This window comes from Diabrotica virgifera, chromosome 1 (genome assembly GCF_917563875.1).
Source record: "Diabrotica virgifera virgifera chromosome 1, PGI_DIABVI_V3a".
Lineage (NCBI taxonomy): Eukaryota > Metazoa > Arthropoda > Insecta > Coleoptera > Chrysomelidae > Diabrotica > Diabrotica virgifera.
This window is the reverse complement of record NC_065443.1, coordinates 54,479,958-54,506,112: the sequence shown is the minus strand read 5'-3', so window position 1 is coordinate 54,506,112 and position 26,155 is coordinate 54,479,958. Positions and strand designations below refer to the sequence as shown.

General features: G+C 33.8%; 2 protein-coding genes across 5 annotated transcripts in view; one reads left to right on the top strand and one right to left on the bottom strand.

Annotated features, from left to right (window-relative positions):
* The window catches only part of LOC114328597 (uncharacterized), a 109,847-nt gene extending 85,351 nt beyond the window's left edge, over positions 1 to 24,496 (bottom strand). For 2 of the 4 annotated variants that reach the window (XM_028277480.2, XM_028277483.2), the window contains exon 1: positions 8,913 to 9,154. The gene's annotated coding sequence lies outside the window, so the exon portion shown is untranslated. Of the gene's footprint in view, positions 1 to 8,912; positions 9,155 to 24,385 lie in introns of those variants that run through there. The other 2 variants (XM_028277481.2, XM_028277484.2) reach the window with 2 other exon arrangements.
* The window catches only part of LOC114328595 (uncharacterized), a 288,450-nt gene that overhangs the window by 145,003 nt on the left and 117,292 nt on the right, over positions 1 to 26,155 (top strand). The window lies entirely within an intron of this gene.

The window sequence follows — 26,155 nt, the reverse complement described above, 5'->3', positions numbered from 1 at the left end:
AATAGCTGTTTTACTTACTTTTACCGCTGGCCCTTGGTAATTGTATACAATTACCGGTAAAAGTAGATAATTGAAAATAATTTCCTACATTTACCGTCGGCTCTGGTAATTGTTTACAATTACCGGTAATTATACACAATCATCAAGTATCTACTTTTACCGTAACATATATAAGTGAAACTGGGGGACACTTGTATCTTCTCAAGGTAAAAGTCACTTGGACTGATTTTGTTTCATCAATTTTAATTCTCTACTTATTTGACCATGAAGATGATAACTTCATTATTGTTGAGATGTTCTAACAATATCTACAAAATTTCAATATAATAGATATCTCTCATTAAAAACTGACATTAGGTATTTCTGCTACACCTTGTTCATTGTTTACAAAATTTATAAAAAAAAACCAAAAAAAATTAAAAGATCAATACAAGGCAAGACGTACATACATGAAACAATTAGAACAATACAGTCGAACCCGCTTATTAGAGTACCGGTTATAGGAATATCCCGGTTTAAGGAATAGAAATTTGAGGTCCCGAAACGTTTCTATTTACTCCTTAGTAAATGTATCCGCTTATAGGAATACGTTTTAATGAATTAATATCGCTTAACCGAATATTGTTCAAGTGGACGAAAAACTGTTTATTCATATTTTCCAAAAAAATTAAAATTATGTCTGGTTTATTATATTTCTCGGATAATAAATACTTTATTACGCACCAGTTGGACCCTTTTACGAAATACAACAGGCCATAAAATACCTACTTTTACTTGTCTCACAAAACTTGTAAAAATTTCTATTGCGACTCACCTCGTTGCAGTTATAAATGTTATTGGTAAATGGTTTATTGACTTCGACAATACAATGGCAGACAAGAATAGAAATGTTCTCTTTTATTGATAACCGCCCTGTCCATAAACCCGACATGAGTTTGAATATTTTAACAATCCCTTTTTTGCCTGCCAATTCATCAAAACACAGAATTCGACAAAATAACGGACGAATATTTTTAAGAGTTGTTTCTTTTGACGATCATTTATCGGTTTTCGAAGATACTGAAGATTTAGAACAAAACAATGAAACCGCCCAACTCAATATTAAAGCGAAAGATGAGGCGAAAGATGAAGATTTTTTCGATTTTGTGGATATTCCATCCAATTTGGCAAGTCCTAACCGTTTGTAATATTATAAGAATATTTCTGGAGGGCCAATTCAATGTAATTTTTTCTAATTTGTATAACTTCAAGATTTTTCAAAAAAAAATGAGAAGTAATTTTGGCGTATGCATTTTAAATAAGATAATATATACATGTGTACATATTGCACACATTTCATGCTTATTAATGGATTTATGCACAGAAAATATAATTTGGTTTTTTAATAAAATAAGTTACACTGCTGTATCATTCATAAAATGACCTAAAACCATATAAATATAATATAAATGTAGGTACATATATAGTATGTACTATTATTATGTAGGTCTACTCAGTAGGTACACTTATTTCTACCAGCCATCAATGATCGGGTATTAGAATATCCCGGTTATAGGAATATTTTTGCTTGGCACGAAGGCTATTCCAATAAGCGGGTTCGACTGTACCTAACTAAGAGAACCAAAGTGTGGAAGTCACTAGAAGAGCAAGGCTAACATGGCAGGATTAGAAAAACGCAGTTAAATACTTAAGGACCGCAAAATACCTCAACAAGTGGGCAAAGTGTTCAACCATTCGACAGACAAGATGATGGTCAAACCTGGATCATAACTATTGCCAAACTCAAATGGATCTTCGCAGGCTACACTGTCAGACAAGAAGACTAACTTTGGAATTCCACAATACAACATTGGAGACCCTAAAAAGATAGAATATCAAGAGGAAGAACGTCAATGACAACGATGAAGATAAAGAAGATGAGCAGGATAGCTGACATTAAGTGCGATGCCACATTATGCGTTTTGTCTGGATGCGGTGAAAACGCATCCGTTTCCAACGCAACCGGACCGGTCTGTCACACTATGCGTTTTGACCGGAAAACGCATAATCTGACATCGGCCTAAAAAGATTAAAAAGATTCCCGGAACAAATTGGTCAGATTGGAGATGGATGGAAAAAGTTGGTAAAGGCGTATGTACAAAAATATACGATAGAAGGCTAAGAAGAAAAGATATTTCAGAAACGATTAGGCGGTCTTGTATTTATGTCAATTGAACAAGAAATATTGGACCTAATAAATCTATGTAGATCACGAGATCAAAGAATTTGCGATGACTAAAAGAAGGGGTATTAAATTTAAATTTATTTATTTTGAATAAAGCCTGTAGTCAATGTTACGGTTCTTATTCTTATAAAACATCATAGGTTGTACACCTACACTTCCTGTTGTTTACAAACAATGCATAATTGTAGGTCTTGGATCTATTTAGTTGTTTGTCATATAGGTGTATTAATAAATAATATTCTGATTACAAGCTTTTTGTGTGAATGGAGAGCAGTGACGTAGCCAGTATTTTATTTCCATGGGTGTCCACACGTTTAGAAATTCACTCCACTTTCCACTAATGAATTATTTTTGAAGTTATACTTCTTTAGGCACAAGGGTGAATTTTTATTTTTCTGGGCGCATGCGCACACCGACAGTATGGTATTAGTCGCTACATCTTTAAAGTTATGTAGCGCAAGTAAGGTGTGCGTGAAAAGAATATATTATTAGTGTTTTTAGTAAATATATTTATTATAATTTTTGTGTCTGTGGATTTGTCTTCCTCGTAATAAATATTATTGAAAATGTTTATTTTCCATTAATCTATCTGTCACCGTGATTGTAATTATGTCCGAGAAACGATCGTGTGTATACAGAACGGTGGTAGCTCATCGGTAGAGCATTCATCTACGGATCTAGCTAGAAATCCTCCGTTCAAATCCGAACAAAGTCATATTTTTTTTAATTTTTGGTATTCCTTTAATTCTTTTTAAAATTAGTTTAATATTTAAATACAATACAAAAAAACTGTTTAAAGTAGATATATTGATTTCCTTGAAAATCATAATATGAAGTTAGATTATATTACAAATAATAGAAGTATAACTTCTTACGTGCGTACAAAGTACACACACATTCTTTTTTTTTAATATATTCTTTTGAGTAAGTTTTTAATTTTTCGATCTGATGTTCATTTCGCTTTTTTTTGAAACTTTTTGACTCGCCCATTTCCGTACGCCCCGCTCAAATCGTCAGATTTTTGAAATATACACTCTTTTGCATGTAGTTAACTTACCTTATCTTAATCTGACAATTTCGAGTATTTTTAAGGATAGATTTTTTTTCGGGGCCCCTGAACGAACTCCCCTGTGTTAAGAGCCAATATATGGTAGATGTACATATACAGTAGGGTGGGCCGAAACTGGACTTCAGAAAAAAAACGAATCAAACAGGAACGCAATACCCGTAAAAAGATGCGTATATGTGTAAAAAATACTTGTGATTTTTTGTTTTATTTTGAAAAAATGTCTTCAGCCCTCTACCAGCCCTTAAGTGACCTTGAAAAATAAATAAATAAATTAGGAACACAATACCGCTCAAAGTTTGTCTTTTACCGTGTATAAATCTTTTGTTTTTTTCTTATTATTTTAAAATGATTTTATCAGCCCTCTACCACCCTCTAACTAAAATAAAATCTCAATTTTCCAACTTTTTCCAAACACAAAATGTAAAATTAACTCCGTATAACTTTAAAGCATAAAAAGTATAATAATATAATATAAAAGTATTTAATACTGATGGTCTTGGTCGTGAAGCCTCGGATACAATCGAACAGTCCCGGCTGAGATGGATCGTCGAGAGTTATGGTACTTGTCGTCGCTTATCTTCTTAGTGCGAAATAAGCTTTCGGGTGAAACGCATGTTTATTGTTTATTTGTTGAAAGCCAAGACGAATAGATTGTGTTTGTTGTATTTGCGTGAATACCTAGCACGACCATAAATATGGCTGCTTTAAAATTAAATATTACAAGAAGTAAAGTAGAATGTCCAATTTTCGGTAACCCAGTCGACTTAAACTGTCATGTTTTACCAACGATAGAACATGTGCTTCGATGTTATTTGTTTATTCGTTATGAACTGAAGTTTACTAAATATTTTGGAAAGGAACCAAGTTTTAATGAAGTTTGTGAAGTGCTTGTGCCAAAAATCAAAAGTATATGGGAATCAGCGTCAATTCCAACCGTGTCAAAGGACCGCATCATGCAATTATTACGTAAATATCATAATAAATATTTAAACCTTATCAGATATCCAAAAAGCAAAAGAAATGTTCAATATGAGTTAAAGATTACCAGCTTCAAAGAGGAAACAAGGGATAAGTTGTTCGACATTGCTGCCTGTAAGTGTGATTTTTCTGCATGCAAGTGTGATAAATCAAGAAAAGTACCAAAGCAGGAACAGGAATTTCTTTTGGATCAACGGTCCACTAGAGATATGGCTATAGGAACTGTTGATCGTGAAACAACTAAAAAGTTGAATGTAAGGACGGAGAGACAAACAAAAGAAACAGAACGAGTACAAAAATTCAAATCTGAATTTCACAATATTTCTATGCCCAGCTGTTCTACTGAGGTCACTAGGTTATCAACAGACTCTGACAATTCTTCTTCATCTGAAGCCTCACCTAGTGTTGCAAATATTGATTTACCGTCGAAACCATCCTGTAGTCAAATGAGGATAAAGTTGCCCACATTAGGTACCATATGTGACAAATATGGAATTTCTGACAGGTCAGCAGCTGCTGTTGCCACAGCTGTATTAAAAGATGTGGGAATTATTTGCGATAGTGATACCTCAAAAGTAATCGATAAAAATAAAGTTAGAAGAGCTCGTCAAAAGAACAGAAATATCCTTAGTAATGAGTTTCAGTCTACAAATAAACCCATTAAGAGTATTTACTTTGATGGCAGGAAGGACAAAACCTTAGTGCAGGAAAAGAAAGGTGAGAGATATCATAAAAGAACTATTGCAGAAGAACATGTGTCATTGATAGAAGAACCGAATTCTGTTTATTTGGGGCACGTTACCCCATCTGCAGGCTCAGCCAAGTCAATTGGAAAGGCAATAATAGACTTTCTCATTTCAAATAACTTCTGTTTGGATAATTTAGTGGCGATTGGTTGTGACGGAACCATAGTGAATACTGGACATAAAAATGGAGTTATAACATATATCGAAAATGAACTTAAGCGACCTTTGCAATGGTTTGTGTGTGCCTTACATGCTAATGAGTTGCCATTGAGACATTTATTTCAACGTTTGGATGGAGCTACTACTGGACCTCGTCAATTCTCTGGAGTGATCGGGAAATTATTGGAAAAATGCGAACACCTTCCAATCGTAGATTTTGAAATAATTGAAAGTGATCTCCCAGAACTAACAATACCATCTAAAGAATTAAGCTCAGACCAGTCATATCTGTACGACATATGCCAAGCAATATCAAATGGCAACGTCTATGAAAATTTAGCAAATCGTAGCCCTGGAAAGTTAGCTCATTCCAGATGGCTGACAATGGCAAATAGAGTTCTCCGCCTCTACGTTGGAACCGAACATCCTACATCAAGATTGAAAGATCTTGTTCAATTTATAATTAAAGTCTATGCACCAATGTGGTTTTTTATAAAGCTTAATCCAAGTTGCACACAAGCCAGTTTGCATGTTTTCAAATCCATTACACTATCAAGATATTTAAGAGATGATCTTAAAAATATTATAGATGCAGTTATCCAACGAAACTCCTATTATATTCATCCGGAGAATCTTCTCTTATGTATGTTAACAGATAATCGTCAATGGGTACGAGAATTAGCTTTACGGAGAATTATTAAAGCCAGAAAAGAGAAAAAAGTCGGAATAAGGCAGTTTAAAATACCAGAAATAAACTTTAATGCTGCGGAGTATTTTGAGTTAATAAACTGGAGTGAATGTGAAGTAACGGCCCCACCAATGTTAGCTGACATACCAGATGATGAGCTGAAACAGTTAATTGATAGCTCTATAATTGCAGACTTTGACTTTCCAAAATATCCATGCCACACGCAAGCTGTGGAGAGATGTGTGAAATTGGTTTCGGAATCATCTTTGCTAGTTACAGGGCCAGAACGCAGAGACGGATTTATTCGATCTAAAATAAAATCAAAAGACTTTCTTGTAACTTACGATAACAAAGCACAATTTAAAATTGAATGAACGCATTTTTCTATTGATTTTTATTTCGCATTTTAGTGTGTTTAAAAATAGGATATTTATATTTTTGTTTGTTTTCGGTTTCCAATAAACTTTTAGTTCAGTTCAAATTTTGTTTTATTTCCCAACACCCTATAAAATGTGCAGTAGTTTCCCATATTTACACACAATTTTTCAGAAATAATTGTGAATTTATTATTTTTATTTTTGATTCAAGATCATTATCTGTTGGTAGAGGGTAGAATATCTTATTCTAAATGTATAAAAAAAATAACATGAACTCTTTGCATATAATTGAAACTTTTTACAGGTATTGCTAATTAAATTAAATAATTTTGATTTAGGGTTCACTTTAGGGGTGGTAGAGGGCTGAAGATGTTTTTTTAAAAATCCTAAAAAAAATACAGTGATTATACTTACCAAAAGGCATCTTTTTGGGGGTATTGTGTATTAAAACTAAACAAATAATTTTTTCGGCCCACCCTAATATACAGGGTACCACGTTTCTCCCCATATGATAATCTGACGCGCTCGAGTAACTGCAAAAATCCCCGCTTGAGCTCCCCTACCGTAAAGGCGACAGTTCATAACCATACAAATTCGTAATGGACAATTCGTAACGTCAAAATTGAATTATTCTGTTTATTTTTGTTAACGTGGAAACTAACTGTTATTACAGTTATAATTGAAATTATGTTTATCAATTTAACGAATCAGTACCGGGATAAACATATTTAATACATTTTATATTTCGTGTTTCAGAATATATTAAAGTCTTTAAACACAAACAAATTTTTAAAGACATACAAACTCTTAACAATATTTTTAAAAGTTTATCCTTCTTATTTTTCCTTATATTTGCATATAGGTACCTAGACAAAGAATAATGAAGTAATTCGTGAAATCTTTAAGCCGACAACCGTATTTAGACATTCCCAACTTTCTAAGTAAACATTTTTTAAAGGAAAGATTATAATTAGCTGTTATTATAATAAATCTTGTGTATATTCTTTGGTTATAGCATTGGGGTATTCAATCAACGGTTATAGTTGATAAGAGGGATGACTTTTAATACTTTAATACTTGGTTTAAATACTTTTATTATATTCTGAAACACGAAATATGAAATGTCTTAAAAATGTTCATTATTCATCCTGATAAGTACTGATTCGTTAAATTGATAAAAATAATTTCATTTATAACTGTAACAAAAATTAGTTTCCACGTTAACAAAAATACACAGAATAATTTAATGTGGACGTTACCAATTGTCCGTTACGAATCTGTATTGTTACGAACTGTCGCTGTTACGAAATGTCAGTTAACACCATTTGTCCGGTTACGAACTGCCGCGTTACGAGATGTCATGGAACCACAAAAGACACTAATATGATTTTTTTACGCGAAAATATAATTTACCTATGTATATCCCATATTTTACCTTCTAAATAAATAAAGCTTCTAAATAAATTACTAATGATAATGAAACAAACGTTTGTTTCCTGCAGAAATGTCAGTAAAAATAAACAAAAATAAATATGTAGACAATACCGTCAATTTCAAATCCAAACAACCCAGTTCTTAATATCAAATACCTATCAATCGAAATATCATCAGTATTTGGATTATTTGTGGGGTGTCTCCGAACCCCCTGGTCATCCGCCTGGCTACGTCACTGGTGGAGGACGCATATATTTTATCTTTGCCTCAAGGCGCACAAAACTCTGAAACCGGCTCTGCAGATATGCAAAAATATGCATGGAACTGTCGACGTATAGTCCAATGAAAATAATAATAAATATTTATTTTTGAAAGAACCGAACAAACAAACAAAAAAATTGAAGATTTTTTTTAAATACATAAACCTGTATTTGGTGAAAAACTGTTTTGCAAGTTTCTCTGTAGAATGTAGAATGCAATATGATGTGGTGAACCATATTAAAAGAAAATCTTAAAAATACCAGTGAAACAAAGAACATGAACAAAGAAATAAGGTATGGAGGATTCGTTATTTACATAACAATATTTCAATATGAAGAAAACAAGGAAAAACCTTTAGCTGTATCGAAATAGTGTCTTGCGTGTTCGCGATTTTTCCCATAATTTACAGGGTAAATCATAAAAAGTTTTACCGCTACTAATACCGACAACATAATTTTAAAGGTTTATAAAAGTTAAAAAATTGTAATTTGAATACGACTTTCAGCTCAGCCGGGAAAGAAAATGTCAAAAATTAAGCGTATATACCTAATTGACTAATTTAGAAAGTGTGGATAATGTCCAAGATGTAGGTACATACAACTAAACTATCCGGACACAGCACCATTAAAATAATAATGTTGCTTTCAAGAATAGGCAACAATTAAATATATGGAGAATAAACAAACAAACATTACAACTTCTAAATGATTGAAAACTACTTTAAAGTCGTATTTAAAGAATAGTACCTAATGTATCTACTTACAACATCTTTATAAAGAGAAAATACAAAAAACACGCTCATATCATGATTTTTTAGAGTAAATATAGTTTACCTATATTCACTTTACACGAGCTTCTAAATAAATTACTAATGATAATCAAACATACTGCTGTTATCAAGAAAAGCAGCAGTGCATCTGCGGTTTCCTGCAGAAATGTCAGTAAAAATAAACAAAAATAAACATGTAGACAATACCGTAAATTTCAAATCCAAATAACCCAGTTCTTGGTGTATTTAAATAGTAAACTCGCACTCTAACCCATTACTGTCACTCTGTAACGCTGCATTATAATGCCATTTCTTTTCAACCTTTTGTCTCGCGCTGAGCCCAAAAGATCGATCCCGCGGGCTCCGTGAAGGACACTGCTCACTTGACATGTGCACGAGCGAACCACGTGTTGAGTGCTCCAGCTGATTCTGTTGGAATTCCAACGAATCCATCAACGATGACTAAACTGGAACAACCCGCCGCATTGCATCCTTCAATTAGACCGATCTTGGCGAACGCGAACGCGAGGTATAATTCTGTCTGAAACGATAGGTCAAGACAGAAAAAGTATACCTAATTATTATGAGTTCATTTGTATTCTGTACCTGTACATATCGCTGTAGCATTAAATGCCGAAAATGTATGTAGTGCCCATGGGCGTCCACAGGGAGGGGCAGAGGGGGGCAGCTGCCCCCCCCTAGAGAGGACGAGGCGAGTGTAAAATTGGTGAATAAGCAATATAGAAAAATACAAATTTGTAACTTAATCTTGATTTTGAATGCAACCACTCTGTTTCTATATTTTAGCTGGGATGAAAAAACCACATAAACTTAACAAAACTTTAATGAAAATTTGAAATCTGCTATTATTTTATTTACCTAATATTTTTTTAAATCTGCCAGCAACGGCAACCACCCCTGAATTCGTATTTTCTTTCTATTCGAATCTTTTTTTTCCACTGTGCGTCACACATCTTAAATTTAGTTGTGAACGATTTAAATAGCTTAAATGAAGTTCGAAATACTATTGCAACTATTAATTATACAACCAATTTCTTCCGTGAATCAGTATTAAGAAGAAATATGATAGCAAATATCCCTAGCCTCTGCGAAACGCGGTGGTTGGAGAAATACAAGGTAATTAGGGTTTTTCGAAAAAATTTCATTGAAATTGTACAGGCCTTGCAATCCCTATCCGTTGAAGGAAATTTGCTCACTAGAAAAACATCTTATCAGTTGCATTCTGTGGCATGCAAGTCAGGATTTATCGTCGCTGTCATTGTGATTGCAAAGTATTCTGAATACCTAGAGCCTATAGTCAACCGCGTACAATCTGCGCAAACTAATGTTTTAAAGGTAGCGGAACATATTCGTCAAATCATGGATATTTTTAAAAAACACAGACAGAACGCAGAGAACGTAACAAACACTTTATTGCATGAAGCCAATAAGATAGCCGAAGAATGCGGTTTTGAATTATCTACCCCTAGAACTGTAGACAAGCAACAGCATAGAAACAATCAACCAGCTGATACGCCTATTAAATACTGGAGGCGATCCATGATTTTTTCATATCTTCTCTAGAGACACGGTTTTCCGAAGAAAATACGCCAGCCTTCGCTCTGACTCTTCCGCATCCCAAGCATTTATCAAAAATTGATTTAAACGGCCTTAAATTAGAACAACTGAGACAATCCTTAAACCACTATGAAAGAAATGGAATAGATGCAGAGCTAGAAGTACGGGTAGAGCATTGGAATAAAAAACGCAATGAGTTAGACATCTTCAACACCCTTGAAATTTTGGAACTGGTTCGAGCGTCCACTACTTTTTATCCGTTAACAAAAAAATTGCTGGAAATTCTCGTAACATTTCCTTGCACTACGTGTACAGTTGAGAGGTCGTTCAGCAGTCATCAAAGTATAAAAACATGGCTGCGGAGTACAATGGTCGAAGATCGCCTTTAATGGGTTAGCTCTAATGAGCATTCATCGAAAACAAATATTACCAAAAAAGAAAGAGTTTGTAGAGAAAGTTTTACAAGAATTTACAATTGATCCGCATAAATTGTTGTTTAAATAATAGTGTTTAGGAACAGACCATTTATCTTGCTTCACAAATCGAAGACTTATCCAGAAGGAAAGAAACTTGTTAAATTTGCATCACGTTTTTGTAAAAATCATTAAAAAAATTTTAAATATTTAAATTATATTTAGTTTGCTTCATTTTTGTATGAAGTCATTGAGCTATAATCTTGGCTCCAAAAACGTTATTTTCAAAACTTTTCTTAGGAAACCCCTTCACCCTCTCCCCTCTCTGAAGACTCAATTTACGTCTATATTTATTATTGCTTATCTAACCAATTTTTTTATTTCTCAAATCTGCCCTCCCCTAGTTTTGATCCTGCGGACGCCCATGGTAGTGCCACTGGCTCACCGCACCAGCAAAAATTGAGGAGACTGGTTTCCTGAGGAAAACATACTTTTTTAAGAATGAAGAAAAATAGAAAATAACAAAAAATATCTGAAAATGTTTCATCATTCTTCGTCGTTGTCTTTCCCCTCATCCCAGAGCCGTAACTACCATTGGGGCAACCGGGTCAGTGCACCGGGGCCCCCGGCCAAGGGGGGCCCCACAGAGGCCTCCTTTTGGTTGGCCGTGCATAGATTTTAACGAGGAAAATAAAAATATGTAATTTAAAAGCCGACATCAACCAAATATTTTCAAATGACACAATTTTAAAAAGACAGCAACATAGTCTTAATTTTTCAATGGGGAAATTAGTTTTTTCGACTAAAATGCAATTGGAACAGAACAGGGGCCCTGAGGCCTGAGCTAAGCTGGGACCTCCGAGACTTTAACATAAAAATTTAAATTATTAGTTAGGAAATTAGTTATTTCGGCGTAACAAAACCTAAAATGCCATTGCAAAGAGGGGAACCGGGCTAAGCTGGGGCCCCCGAGACCTTTCGTAAAGATATAAATTGTTGCTGAGGAAATTAGATATTTTGGCGAAATAAAAATTAAAATGCAACCGGAATAGGGGCCCCTGGTCCCAGTCCTGCTACTTTGCCCATTTTCCCAGACCACATCTTGGTATGTGAAAGGAACCACATGGTACCACATTTTGAAAAGAAGGGTAAGGGTAAGATAGAATGAGCACATTAGGATCAGTCCCACCACTACACTGACCAGCTTCACTGACTGTGTTTGGCTCACATTGCAGTTGCTTGGCACCTTAAGGTGCATTTACGTTTGCTTGGTAGTTCGCTTGGTTATTCGTTCGCTACAAAGTAAGACCATTTACATTGTAGCGTACGAACGCATTCGTTGATGATCCGTCCACAATGTCAGATACAGATGAAGGTGTATTCATTAGCGCTGCTAATTTTATAATTATTGCAAGACATGCTGAAAAAAAAAGAAAGAAGAGAGTGTGGTGTTCACACAGGAGGGAAAATGCCTTTTCAAGGGGTTAAATATCAAACATTTTTCCGGACTCCCCTTGCGCTGGGGGGTAGGGGGCCCCCAGATTACGTTTGCCCCGGGGTCCCCAACATCGTAGTTACTGCCTTACCTCATCCCTATGGATATTGTTTTTAGATCTTTAACCGCACATCATTACATAAAGCATACTTGTGTCGAAATAAAATAATAAATATCTTCTGTTTCAAAATTACAAGCTCCAAGGTTGCTATATCGATCATCGACCCAAACATAATTAATTTGGCAACCAAATTATACAAATAATGTAAATATTAAGGTATCTTTTAAGTTTACTGCGATAAGTAAGGCAATAAACGTGAAAGTAACCCAAACACAAGACACTGAATTCTGATAAAGAAAATTTAACCATAATAATAAATAATCATTTCGTTTTGAATCGAAATAAGAGCCGTCTTATTTAAGTTAGTTCAGAGAGCGCCAAAAGTGCTCTAACTAGTTTCGACTCTTGTTAGAGTTTCTTCAGAGAACACGTATTTGATTCTCGCTGAACCAATAAAATTCTGGCCGTCAGCCTCGATCCACAAACGAAAGATTATGATGACATGGATGTCGTGGCGGCATCTGCTAAAGACGAACGAAAATTTTACTTTAAATATTAACAATATTACAAATAAAACTTTATCAGAACTAATCTTCTGGTTACACCATTCGTGGCTTTTAAAAATTTGCAAGCCAACGAATGACCGGAGCAAAGAAGGCCGAGGGAGATCTATCAAGTTGCATCTCACTACCCGCCTGTCCAGCACGGTATAAAATTCCAACAAAGATCCCACGATCCCAGTAGTTCCCACCTACTCAGAATAGGAGTAGAACTAATAAAAATAATAAATAATCATTAAATAATATTTTTTTATTTATGTAATTATGTTTATTTACAATCTACATCATTAAAAGAGTATTAAGTAAATTTGTTCCATGTTTTTGGGCATGAAAAAGAGACTTCCAATGATATCTCATCTTATTCTATTTATGTTTAAGTTTTAAAATAGGTCCTGAGGCCAGGTTCTATCTAGTCTCCTTGTGGCAGGGCCATTATGGAATACTTCCCTTACTAAGTCATTGTCATGGTGAATGGTACGCTCGTTTTGTGATTCCGAGGCTCGATGGATTTCTTCTCTGATGAAAGGTATATTTAAGTCTTCGTGAAGTGTTTGATTAGTTACATACCATGGTGCATCCACTATTGATCTTAAAACTTTAGACTGAAATCTTTGGATGATATTCAGTGATGTTGACTTTGTACAGCCCCAGAGGTATGTACCAAATAGGTTTGAGTATTGCTTTGTACAGAAGAATTTTGTTTTGGATGTTGAGTTTTGATCTGCGTCCAAGGAGCCAATACATTTGCCAAAATTTCAAGTATAGTTGTCTTCTTTTAGTCTGTATATGTTTTTTCCAAGTAAGACGTTGGCGAAGATGGAGGCCAAGGTATTTAGCGTCTGTTACTGTTGGTATTCGTACATTTTCCATTCTTACAGGTGGGCATGTAAGGCATTATATAATATCATTATAATTATTAAATAATAAATAATCATATAATAAATAAAAATTTAACCACTTTTTAAAAGTAAGTTTGTCTATAATTTAAAAATTTAAACACTTTTTATGTTTGTGTGTCAGAAGAAAGTCACAAGCTGGACTTGGACATTAACTGTTGACTAACTTTTCCAAAACCAAAATTATGGTATTCCACAAAAACCCCCATGAACAAACTACACCCAGCATACAAATAAATGCTTCCTACGCCCAGCATACAAATAAATGCTTCCTACACCCAGCATACAAATAAATGTTTCCTACACCCAGCATACAAATACCACCCTTCATAGTAGCCAAAGCTTCATATACCTGGGCAGAGAGCTAAATAGTCAACTAGACTCTAGACCACCCAAAAAAAATTAGAATACGCATTGAAATAGCAAGGTCTGGTTTCATGAACATGCGTAAAACACTCTGTAATCCCAAGTCCCAAGCTATCAGTCACAATAAGATTGAGAACACTAAAGTATGTGTGGTCTCTATTACTATATGGCTGTGAGACCTGGACATTAAAAAAGCATGACGTCAACAAACTGAATTCATTCGAAATGTGGATATACCGTCGAATGTTAAGAATAAGCTGGACCAGTGCCGGCGCTAGGGTATAAGGTGCCCGCCTGCAAAACTAGCACAGGCGCCCCCCCCCCCCACACACACACAGATACTCGTACAACCCCAGCCTCAAGAACGGGAACATTATGTGTGTTCAAATGGAACAGTGAGACCCTCATGTCCGAAGATCAAACCGGTTACACTGCGTAACCTGACCCCGTATCTATCTGACCCCCAAGCTGTATTTACCACCACCCCTCCCCATCGCAGTACATAACGAATAAGGAGGCTTTGTACTGAACGTTCCCTTAGATACCCTGGTTAATGGAACATCCTCTGTATTACTTTATAAAATAATAACTTAACCGTAGATTAATAATAGTACTGACTGCTTAACAAAAATATAATTTTATATTAATTGAATGCTAGATTTTTTAACTGCAGCGTACAACTTACAAACTATTCTGTATTATAATCGAAATAAGAGTTCTAAACTAAATTTTTTTTCTCTGATTTTGGCCTTGGTTTAGAACTAGAACCTTTAGCCACGTAATTGTATAACTTATCACTAAGTCAGGGGAGTAATGTGTAGTGTGTGTGTTGAGTAAGTGTCTTGTTACTTTGCAAAGTCGACGTCATTGTCTTTGCAAAGAGACGCTAATTGTATCCGAACGTCTGCGGTCCCTCCGGTGAGTACCGATCCCACAAGGACAGAAACTATATTCATTTATTAATTTAAATTAAATGAAAAATTTCTGACCCTGGTGAGATTCGAACCCACAACCTTTCGGATTTTTTCGAACTAAATTTAAAATGTTTATTTTAAATATTATGTTTTTATGGGATTAATACTTAACTTGATACCTATTAATAGGTATTTACATAATACTTAAATTAGACAGGCGCGGGCGTCAAGAAAACAGAATCACAATCTTGTTTATTTTACTAGAAATTATTCATTTCCTCTCATAACTGCTGATACAAAACTAACAACTTACAAGAAATTTGAAGAACATAAACAAAGCATTCTCATTAAGAGCAAAATTGTTTTGGTTGAAATATGATATCTTTGACCAATAAATTATATTACTACATGGTAAGAATTCTATTCGGCATTGCATATTTTTGTATATTATGTGATATGCAAAATTAACAAACACAGATTAGGGTATTATGACGAATTTAAACCACATTTAAAAAAAATATTTTTTTATTTTAGTATTTTACATAATACCAGCAGAAAAAATCTCATTCTGCAATGCAAATCTCTCAATCTCAAATCTGCAATGCATCCCTTGCAGGCCCGTTATCGCCGGCCCTGAGCTGGACCAGCAGTACTACGAATGAGTAAGTACTGAAAAGAATGAACACACATCATCATCTGGTCAACACTATTAAAATTAGAAAGACGTTATATCTAGGACACACAATGCACCATAGGGAGGTAATAATAGAAAGCAAGTTCGAAGGTAAAAGGAGTATAGGAAGAATTAAAAAATCTTGGCTACGAAACATCAGAAATTGGACTCACACAACAGGAAATGACTTAATTCATCAAGCCCAGAACAGAAAGAAATTTGCAATATTGATCGTCAACCTTAATAGAGAAGGCACTTAGGAGGAGGAGGATGTTTGTTTATATGTTGATGCCAGGTGTTGAATTTTTTGTGCACATTTGTAGGTTTGACCACTTTCGCACTTTTTTTAATAAACATCCCATTTAATTTGCAATATGCAAATTTTACAATAGACAAATGTTAATGACAACAAACAGAAAACATTTAGGAAAACTGTCCAGTTTTACTACTACTGCTTATCTTATCCCAGTATACTGAAATCTGAAGTCATAAAAGCAATACAGCAAGCCAAAAAGAATAAAACACCCGGACCAGATCAAATCCCTGCTGAGCTACTTAAACTTTTGGATGAGGAAAACATTACCTACCTAACCACTTTCTTTAACAAAATTTACAACGAAGGAAAAATTCCAGATGATTGTAGTCATCATTTATAACATTACCAAAGAAAAGCAGGCCCACTAAATGTATTGCATCCTTCAATTAGACCGATCTTGGCGAACGCGAACGCTAGGTATAATTCTCTGCAGCGATAGGTCAAGACAGAAAAGTGTATAATTATGAGTTCATTTGTATTCTGTACATTTATCGTTGTAACATTAAATTCCGAAAATGTATGTAGTATCATTGGCGCACCGCACCAGCGAAAATTGAGGAGACTGGTTTCCTGAGGAAAACATACTTTTTTAAGAATGAAGAAAAATAGAAAATAACAAAAAATATCTGACAATGTTTCATCATCCTTCGTCGTTGTCTTTCCCCTCATCCCTATGGATATTGTTTTTAGATCTTTAACCCCACATAATTACATCATAAAGCATAGCTTGTGTCGAAATAAAATAATAAATATCTTCTGTTTCAAAATTACAAGCGCCAAGGTTGCTATATCGATCATCGACCCAAACATAATTAATTTGGCAACCAAATTATACAAATAATGTAAAAATATTAAGGTATTTACCTTAAGTTTATTGCGATAAGTAAAAGTAAGGCAATGAACGTGAAAGTAACTCAAACACAAGCCACTGAATTATGATAAAGAAAATTTAACCATAATAATATAGTAGTCCAGGAACCGAAGCTTTTCACCTCGCAATTTTTACAGAATGAATCGATTTGGTTGAAAATTTGAGAATAAGTAGTGAATAGTCCAAGGATCAAAATCAATATGATGCCGAAAGGCGCTTTTACCATGGGGGTGGTTGCCACCCCAAAAATCAATGTTTTACCAATTGCATTGCATTTACGATTCACTCAATTTTAGCCGTAGAAAAAAAATTTTTAAACCAAGTTCTTGGGAATTAAATAACCTACAATTTCATATTTAAACATTCTTTCGTATCTCTGATGCTAATCTTTCTATTCTGAAGAAAATGACATTTTTTACCAAACTACAAAAATTCGTTATTCGCTTTTAACTCTAGTTTTTTAAGAATTAATCATTTTAAGCCACTCAAACTTCTAGAATATATTAATAATACATAAATAAAGAAGAATGAATAAGGCCAATGACTAAAAACACCCTAACTTACATTATTATGCTTCCAATTGAATTTCTCCTTTTTTTTTTCAAAAAAATATATTGATTTTTTAACCGTAACTTTTATTTTTTATCTTAGAAAGTTTGGTAAAAAAGAATTTTGTAGGTTTTTACAAGATCTATATAAGCGTGTTATTATTAAATCTTTTAAAAATCCTCAGTCGCAAAAAGAGGTGACTTTGAAAGGGTTGGTAAAGATGGTTTTTGCATGTTATTACAAGTTTTAATTGTCAGTAGTTCACTGAATTTTTGCCGTAGAAAAAATTTTTGCAAACCAGGCTCTTGGGAATTAAATAAGCTACAATTTCATTATTAAACATTTGTTCGTATCTCTGATACTAATCTTTCTATTCTGAAGAAAAAGCCATTTTTTTTAAAACTACAAAAATTCGTTATTCGCTTTTAACTCCATTTTTTTAATGTAATCCCAAGCTGTCAGTCACAATAATATTGAGAACACTAAAGTATGTGTGGTCTCTATTACTATATGGTTGTGAGACCTGGATATTAAAGTTGTTCTAAAGCTATTTTCTTGTGGTATTTTTATAATCAATTACATACTTTTAATGGGAAATAAGCCACAATTTTACCAAAAAAATGATTTTATTAACGTTTCGAAGCCCAAATCGGGTTTCGTTGTCAAAATACAAAATACTACTAAAATAAACAAAAATGTTGTTGCTAAGTAAAAAAAAATTATTTTAATGATTTATTTAATCTGACTCATTTATATTGGCAATTCAGACGTATATTATACATTTTAAAGTAGAAGATTTTAAAATGATATCGCCAATATTTATGAGTTGCGTTCCTGGGACGACTTTACTTAAAGATACTTCATTCGATTACATGAAATCAATCCCAACTCAAGAATATCCGTCACAAAAAAATCATAGCATATGATCTGTCTTTAAAAAGGCAACCAAATGCAACGATGACAGTAAAATTCTTGCGTTAGAGATTCCATAGTAAATCACGAAGGAAAACCAGGAAAAAAACCTCGTGATACTATCCCGACATCGTAAGTATTTGGTCTTACATTTAATTTACTTTCAAAAACTAATACCAAATTCTGACTTTAATATGTTTAAATTATAAATAATATTAATAATACATAGATATACAATAAGTAATAGTAAAATATAAAATTTGTACTAACTCGATATGATATTGATATTATAACCATGATTAGTAAGTCAATAACATATCGTGTTAGTACAAATTTTATATTTTAGTATTACTTATTGATATTGTATATCTATGTATTATTAATATTATTTATAATTTAAACATATTAAAGTCAGAATTTGGTATTAGTTTTTTGAAAGTAAATTAAATGTAAGACCAAATACTTACGATGTCGGGATAGTATCACGAGGCTTTTTTCCTGGTTTTCCCTCGTGATTTACTACGGAATCTCTAACGCGAGAATTTTACTGTCGTCGTTGCATTTGGTTGTCTTTTTAAAGACAGATCACATGCTATGATTTTTTTTTGTGACGGATATTCTTGAGTTGGGATTGATTTCATGTAAACGAATGAACTATATTTTAGTAAAGTCGTCCCAGGAACGCAACTCATAAATATTGGCGATATCATTTTAATGTCTTCTACTTTAAAATGTATAATATACGTCTGAATTGCCAATATAAATGAGTCAGATTAAATAAATCATTAGAAGAATTTTTTTTACTTAGCAACAACATTTTTGTTTATTTTAGTAGTATTTTGTATTTTGACAACGAAACCCGATTTGGGCTTCGAAACGTTAATAAAATCATTTTTTTGGTAAAATTCTGGATATTAAAACAGTATGACGTCAACAAATAATTCATTCGAAATGTGGATATACCGTCGAATGTTAAGAATAAGTTGGACCAGCAGTACTACGAATGAATGAGTACTGAAAAGAATGAACACAAATCGTCATCTGGTCAATAGTATTAAAATTAGAAAGACGTTATATCTAGGACAGTGATTCCCAACCGGGGGGCGATGGCCCCCTTGGGGGCGATTTGAGATTTTCAGGGGGCGATAGAGCGAAGGGGGCGATATGGGGGCAATAGAGAAAAGGGGGCGATAAGGTGGGCGATTAGCATCTGGGAAAAGAGATATGGGTAATAGAGAAGAAAAAACAATACTTTCGATCGGATATCCATAGGATAATAAAAAAGTAATTAAATGTACACCAATGCAGGTAATAATAACACAAACATCTCGTCTAGTAACAGAGGGCTATGAATCATGATACAATTTAATTCTATAGGTAAGTAATACATTATAATTAATTCTGCATTTTCCTTTTATCGAGCTTTCGTATTGGGCGAACATCCTCACAAAAGAGAAAGGGATAGAAGTGGGATAAGAATGATGAGAGTAGGTACCGACCCTGCCGATCTGACTCCAACAAAAAGTGTACGGCCAAAATTGTGGTCGTTTTGTCATCTATCTATCTTTTGCCCTTCATTTGTCCAAAGTTGAACGTAGGCCTCCCCCTTATTTTTCCACTCTTCTTCTTTCAGTGCTAATCCTGTCCATCTGGTCCCAGCGATATTTTTGGGTCATTCGAACATCTCATCTGTGGTCTGCCCTTTCCTCTTTTACGGTCCCAATGTCTCCAGTGGATTGTCGCTTCATTCCATCTTCCGTCTTTTTGTCTGTTGTTTTATCATGTTTCTAACTAGAGAGTAGCTGCATGTTTGTTTAGATCTTTCACTTTGGTTTTATTTCTGATCCATGTATTTTTATTTTTGTCACTTATCTTGATACCCAGCATCTTTCTTTCCATTGCCCTTTGAGTATTGGCCATTCTTTCCATATTTTCCTTCGTGAAGGTCTATGTCTGTGCTTCATATGTAAATATTGGTCTTGTCATAGATGAGGTAAATAAAATTAAAGCAAAACCAAAGAATCGTGGAATATTTCGTACACTCTGACACTCTGTAAAGAAAATGATGAGATATTTAATACATTGCTACTACAGTACTACATAAGGAAGTCCGCTGGCTTTCGAAAGGGAATTGCTTACGGCGGTTCTGCAGTCTCATGGATACTATTATCGAATTTCTGATAACTACTGACACCACACTGAGTACAGCACTACAAGAGAAGCGAAATGACATCGCTTAACTATCAGATATTTCTGAAAAATTAAATGGAACGAATCTGGAATTACAAAGGAAGAACATAAATATGGCCAAAGCGAAGGGAGTAGTCGGAACATTCATTGACAAACTATCTATTTCTGAAGAAAATATACAGAGAAGAGGTCTGACCAAATTCGCCAGAAATCATCATGTGGTTATTCTGAGGATCTTCAAACATATTGCCTCCACCTTGGAGGGGATTTGAGGTACATAGCTATTAACCAACATTGAGCCAGACATAAAGAAATTATGTGAGTATCACCAGGCCCAAGGGAGAAATTAACAATTATTACTAACCATGTTCACCAACACGTCGACAAAATGCAAGAGGCACAAGATCGAAATAGAGGGAAAATTATGAGAGAGATCTATGTACAGCAGTGGACAAGTGAAGATTGAATGATGACTTACCATGTATCATTTTACGAAATGTAAAAATAAATCAATATTGTACTGAATAATTTTTTGTTTCAATTTAATTGGGGAGGGGGGCGATTATAGTATTCACAACCGGTGAAACCTGTCTAAGGGGGCGATCATGGGAAAAAGGTTGGGAACCACTGATCTAGGACACACAATGCACCATAGGGAAATAATAATAGAAGGCAAGTTCGAAGGTAAAAGGAGTACCTATAGAAAGAATTAAAAAATCTTGGCTACGAAACATCAGAAATTGGACCCACACAACAGGAAATGACTTAATTCATCAGTCCCACAACAGAGAGAAATTTGCCATATTAATCGCCAACCTTAATAGAGAAGGCCAGAAGGCACTTAGGAGGAGGAGGATGTTTGTTTATATGTTGATGCCAGGTGTTGAATTTTTTGTGCACATTTGTAGGTTTGACCGCTTTCGCACTTTTTGTTTAAATAAACATCCCATTTAATTTGCAATCTGAAAATTTTACAATAGACAAATGTTAATGACAACAACACATTTAGGAAAACTGTCCAGTTTTACTAGTACTACTTATATTATCCCAGTATACTGAAATCTGAGAAGTCATAAAAGCAATACAGCATGCCAAAAACAATAAAGCACTCGGACCAGATCAAATCCCTGCTGAGCTACTTAAACTTTTGGATGAGGAAAACATTACATAGTTAACCACTTTCTTTAACAAAATTTACAACGAAGGAAAAATACCAGATGATTGGAGTCATCATTTATAACATTACCACCAAACAAAAGCAGGCCCACTAAATGCAGCGATTTTAGACTAATCAGTTTAATCAAGGGCGGATCCAGGGAGGGGGCCATGGCCCCCTCCGAGAATTTAAAAAATATAAATTTAAATATTTGCAGTTCAAATGTTTTTAATTTAAAACACATATACAGTATGTCCCTGTAAGTTGTATCCATATGGAAAACTTTTTTATTATTAATTTTACGAAAAAAAGTTATTCTTCATAAAAAGCTCTGCGTGGTCCAAAACCTAAGATTTAACCATCAAATATCAAATTTTTTGAATATTATACGAAGAGACCATCGTGATGATGACCTGCTTCTGGACGAAGATGTTGGACCTAGCAATGAGGGGAATTGTTAAGGTTTAAAATGGCATCAGGAGATAAGAGATAACACTCTTAAATAACACCTATCCACATCATCTTCAGAGTAACATACATTAGTAGCACCAGTCAAAATCAATTAATAACATATTGTGATGAAGAAATAATTGAACAAATAAAATGAATCAGGTTTAAATAGGCCAGGGTAATAAGACAAAAATATACCCTGTTCGTGACACTTCAGCAGCCAGGGTACTGAAGCGTTTTTTTGACAAGTAATACCCATAGGAACAAATTGTAACTATTTCCTGCGTAGGATCTGGCGGCCATTTTTATTTATAAACAATTAACTGTCAAAAAATGGCATTTTCCCCTTTTTTTTTCAAGTCAATGGAAAACAGTGAAACTTATGATTTTTTTAGAACAAATATCTTTGAGATTATGGAAAAAGCTTTAAAATGACATACTACAAAGTTTGATATACCATCTAGTCAGTGAAGCAAGGTATCGGAGAGGTCTAAAAATCAATATTTCAAAGACGAAGTGGATTGCAGTTTAAAAGATAAATGTAGATTAGAGTGTGCTTTCTCTTGATGGAGAGAAGGTAGAACGGGTAAACCATGTTAAATACCTTTGCAGTTGGTTAAATGTAAATTGCGACTGTGATGAAGAGATCATAACCAGGTTTTAAATATCACGTAAGGCTTTTATGACCTGGAAACCAGATTTATGTATCCGAAGCCTGTTGATGAATATTCGCAAGAAGGTCATAAAATGTTACGTGTGGTCTATATTATTGTATGGTTGTGAGACATGGACGTTAAAAACCACAATACTGCTATCGACGAATCCTAAAGATATCGTGGGTTTCGCACACTTCCAACGAATATGTTTTCTCTAAGTGATGAATTTAGAACGTCGGTTCATAAACATCATAAAGAGGAGAAAAACAAAATACTTCGGCCATACAATTAGAGGACCTAAATACCATCTACTTCGCCTTATAATACAAGGAAAAGTGGAGGAAAAGAGATGGATTGGTCGAAAGAAACTTTCATGGCTGCGTAATATTAGACAATGGTGTGGTTCCACGGTAGAAGAATTATTTCGCGCAGCAGCCGATAGAGAGAGGTTTTAGGAACTCTTAACATGATGACGGCCAACGTATGAAAACGGACACGACACCTGAAGAAGAAGAAGACCTAAAGTTGTATTTGGGAAAGGTAACTACTACACAATTCTACACTAAGGAAAAGTACTAAGGTTCGAAAATCTGACAGGCAGTTCACACAAAAGATGCCTTCTTAACCTTAGCTGGACGAGAAATCGATGTTTCATTAAGTGCTGAGCCAGTGCGTTGGTGTGATTTTCTAGGTGTTCGTCATACTTCTGGGAGAAGTAGGATATTTTTTCTTTGGCCGATTTAATTTTAAGATCACAACCAGTACCTAACACTGTTAGTTACGTAGGAGCATTTACGATAAGTCTAAAGTAGTTTAAAAGTGTCTGTTTTGAAATTAGGATTTGAGAATAAGAAAAACGCTGTTCAATAAGCTTTTTCAAAAGAACATTAAAACTAAAATATTTTGTCATTTTCCTCGAATTAAAAACAATATTCCAATGTTAAACAAGACAAAATCAACGAGTATCATTCGAAAAACATCTGGAAATGAGAATTAACAGAGATGCCAGAAGATTGAATTTCGAAAATTTGTACCAGAATCGAAGTATCCTAAATTAAGAGAGGCTGCTTGTAGAATTATTTCCATATTTTGATGTCTCCATATAATTACTGAGAAGAACAATTTTGCCAAATTTGAAAGACTTAGATTAGAAGAAAATTAAACACGTATATTCAAATTTATCACATATATGTTTTACTTTTATTTATGTTTTTTCTTCTTCTCGCATTCCTTATGCTTTATAAAAGCGTCGGATCAGGTTTTTATAAATAGATATAATTTCTGTAAAAAATAATTTAATACTCTTTACACTTTTTAAATATTTATTTATTTGCGGCTCGCGAAAAATTTCAAATTTTGAAAAATTCCTCGAACTATCAAGAGGCTTGGCAACCCCTGGAATATTCATTCTGAAAATGTTGTTATTCAGCCGGAAAGCGTTTTTAAAAAATATATTTTTTAAAAGATTTTTTTAATTGAAATAATTACTATTATTCTAAGATATAATTGAAAGTAACCAGCTAAAAGACAGTTTTTTTGGCCGAACATTGAACCAAGGACGGTTGACAGAAAAATGTAAAATAGTAAATAGTAAATAAATTAGAAAATCTATGTATTTACTTACCACAATAATAATCCAATATATAACTACATATATGCAATATAACAGACGGGATGTACCTATCTTCCATAAAGTGCTGATGCTATCTTATCGTATAATGAGTTTTTAATTGTATCTTTTATATAAATGACAATTATACACTTAAAATCTAAAGTTATAAATACTTTAAGTTATTTAATCAATTTAGCTATAAGTTATGTAATCAATTTATTAATATCGTATACATATAACATACGAGAAGAGTCAACAAAAGACTGGAAATATTGGAAACCATCAAGACACGAAAGCTGCAGTACCTGGGGCATGTTATGCGTAATGAGAGATACAACATACCTCAGTTGATTATACAGGGGAAAATCCAGGGCAAGAGACGTGTAGGAAGGAGACGAATCTCGTAGTTGAGCAACTTGAGAGAATGGTACGGATGCACATCAACCGAACTATTCAGAGCAGCAGCATCTAAGATCAGAATAGCCATGATGATTGCCAACATCCGTCGCGGAGATGGCACGTGAAGAAGAAGACATATACATAAAAGCGCCTATAAAAAAGCGAATGAAAAGTCAGGTCAGTGTTTGGATCACAAAAATGATAATGCTGGGGCCACAGTAACGTCTAATGCCGTTAATTAACGCATTATTTGCATTACATAGATGGCAAATAATGCGTTAATTAACGGCATTAAACGTTACTGTGGCCCAGCATTAGTTTAAAGAAATAATCAATGTAAAGAATTAGCTTTGATCAAAATTTTAACATTCTTAAAAACGAGGATTTTTATTAGCTAAGGAACATAAAATTTCATAAGATAAATACTTATAGGTTTAAGTAGGTTCTATTCCAGGGAAATAAGGCAAAAATATGCAATGTTCGGGACACTTGACTAGCCAGGTTGCAAATGGGGTTTTTGGGTACTGTATACGTAATACATTATAAATACAAAAATGCCCGTCACAGTTCGGAAGAGAATTTTAGTTATTAACAAATAAGGGTAAAAAATTGCAGATTTTTCGTTTAAATCGCTACAGAAAAAAAAATAGGGTAATTAAATATCTTATGAGTATTCATCTTTTAGTAGATGAGCAAAGGTTTAAAATGACAGTTTTTGGATTTTGGTCAGATTATTTGTTGCTTTGTTAATTGCAAAATAATTCTAAAATTTTGAGAATCAAAAATTTACTACAACTTTTTCAAAAATAATTTAAGATCTTGAATGGGTTGCATGTGAGAGTTCATTTTAAATGAAGTAAAAGTCAGACTTACTCTCAATCTAATAATAATTTAAGACTTTAATGCTGCACGAAAATTTGAGACAAGTAATCCTTATAATGCACAGAAAATTTTAAAACGATTTTTAATAACTTTAAATTTTGTTGAATTTGTTTATACCACAGACCTTTTTTGCAATGTTACTGCTCAGAAAATAATAACGATAGAGCGATTCTGCCAAAACCATATAAAAGGAGACGACTTATATTTTCAATATATTAAAAAAAAATCAATAAAAGTAATTTTTACCATTGGAAAAATATTTTACTAAAGTAGAGTCATTTTTGGCGTATAAATAAATTTGAATAACTTTGTTAATATGGACTGTAGACTAAATCCACTTTGGTATTTGAAAAACTGGTGTTTTTACACGAATTTTAAAAAAATATATATTTTCGCCGAGGTTAATTAGGGTCAAAGTTAGCAACTCTCTATATAGTATTTTCCAACGAAAATTTGACACCCCCACCCCAGAAACTCAGAAACCAAGAGTTTCTTCACAAT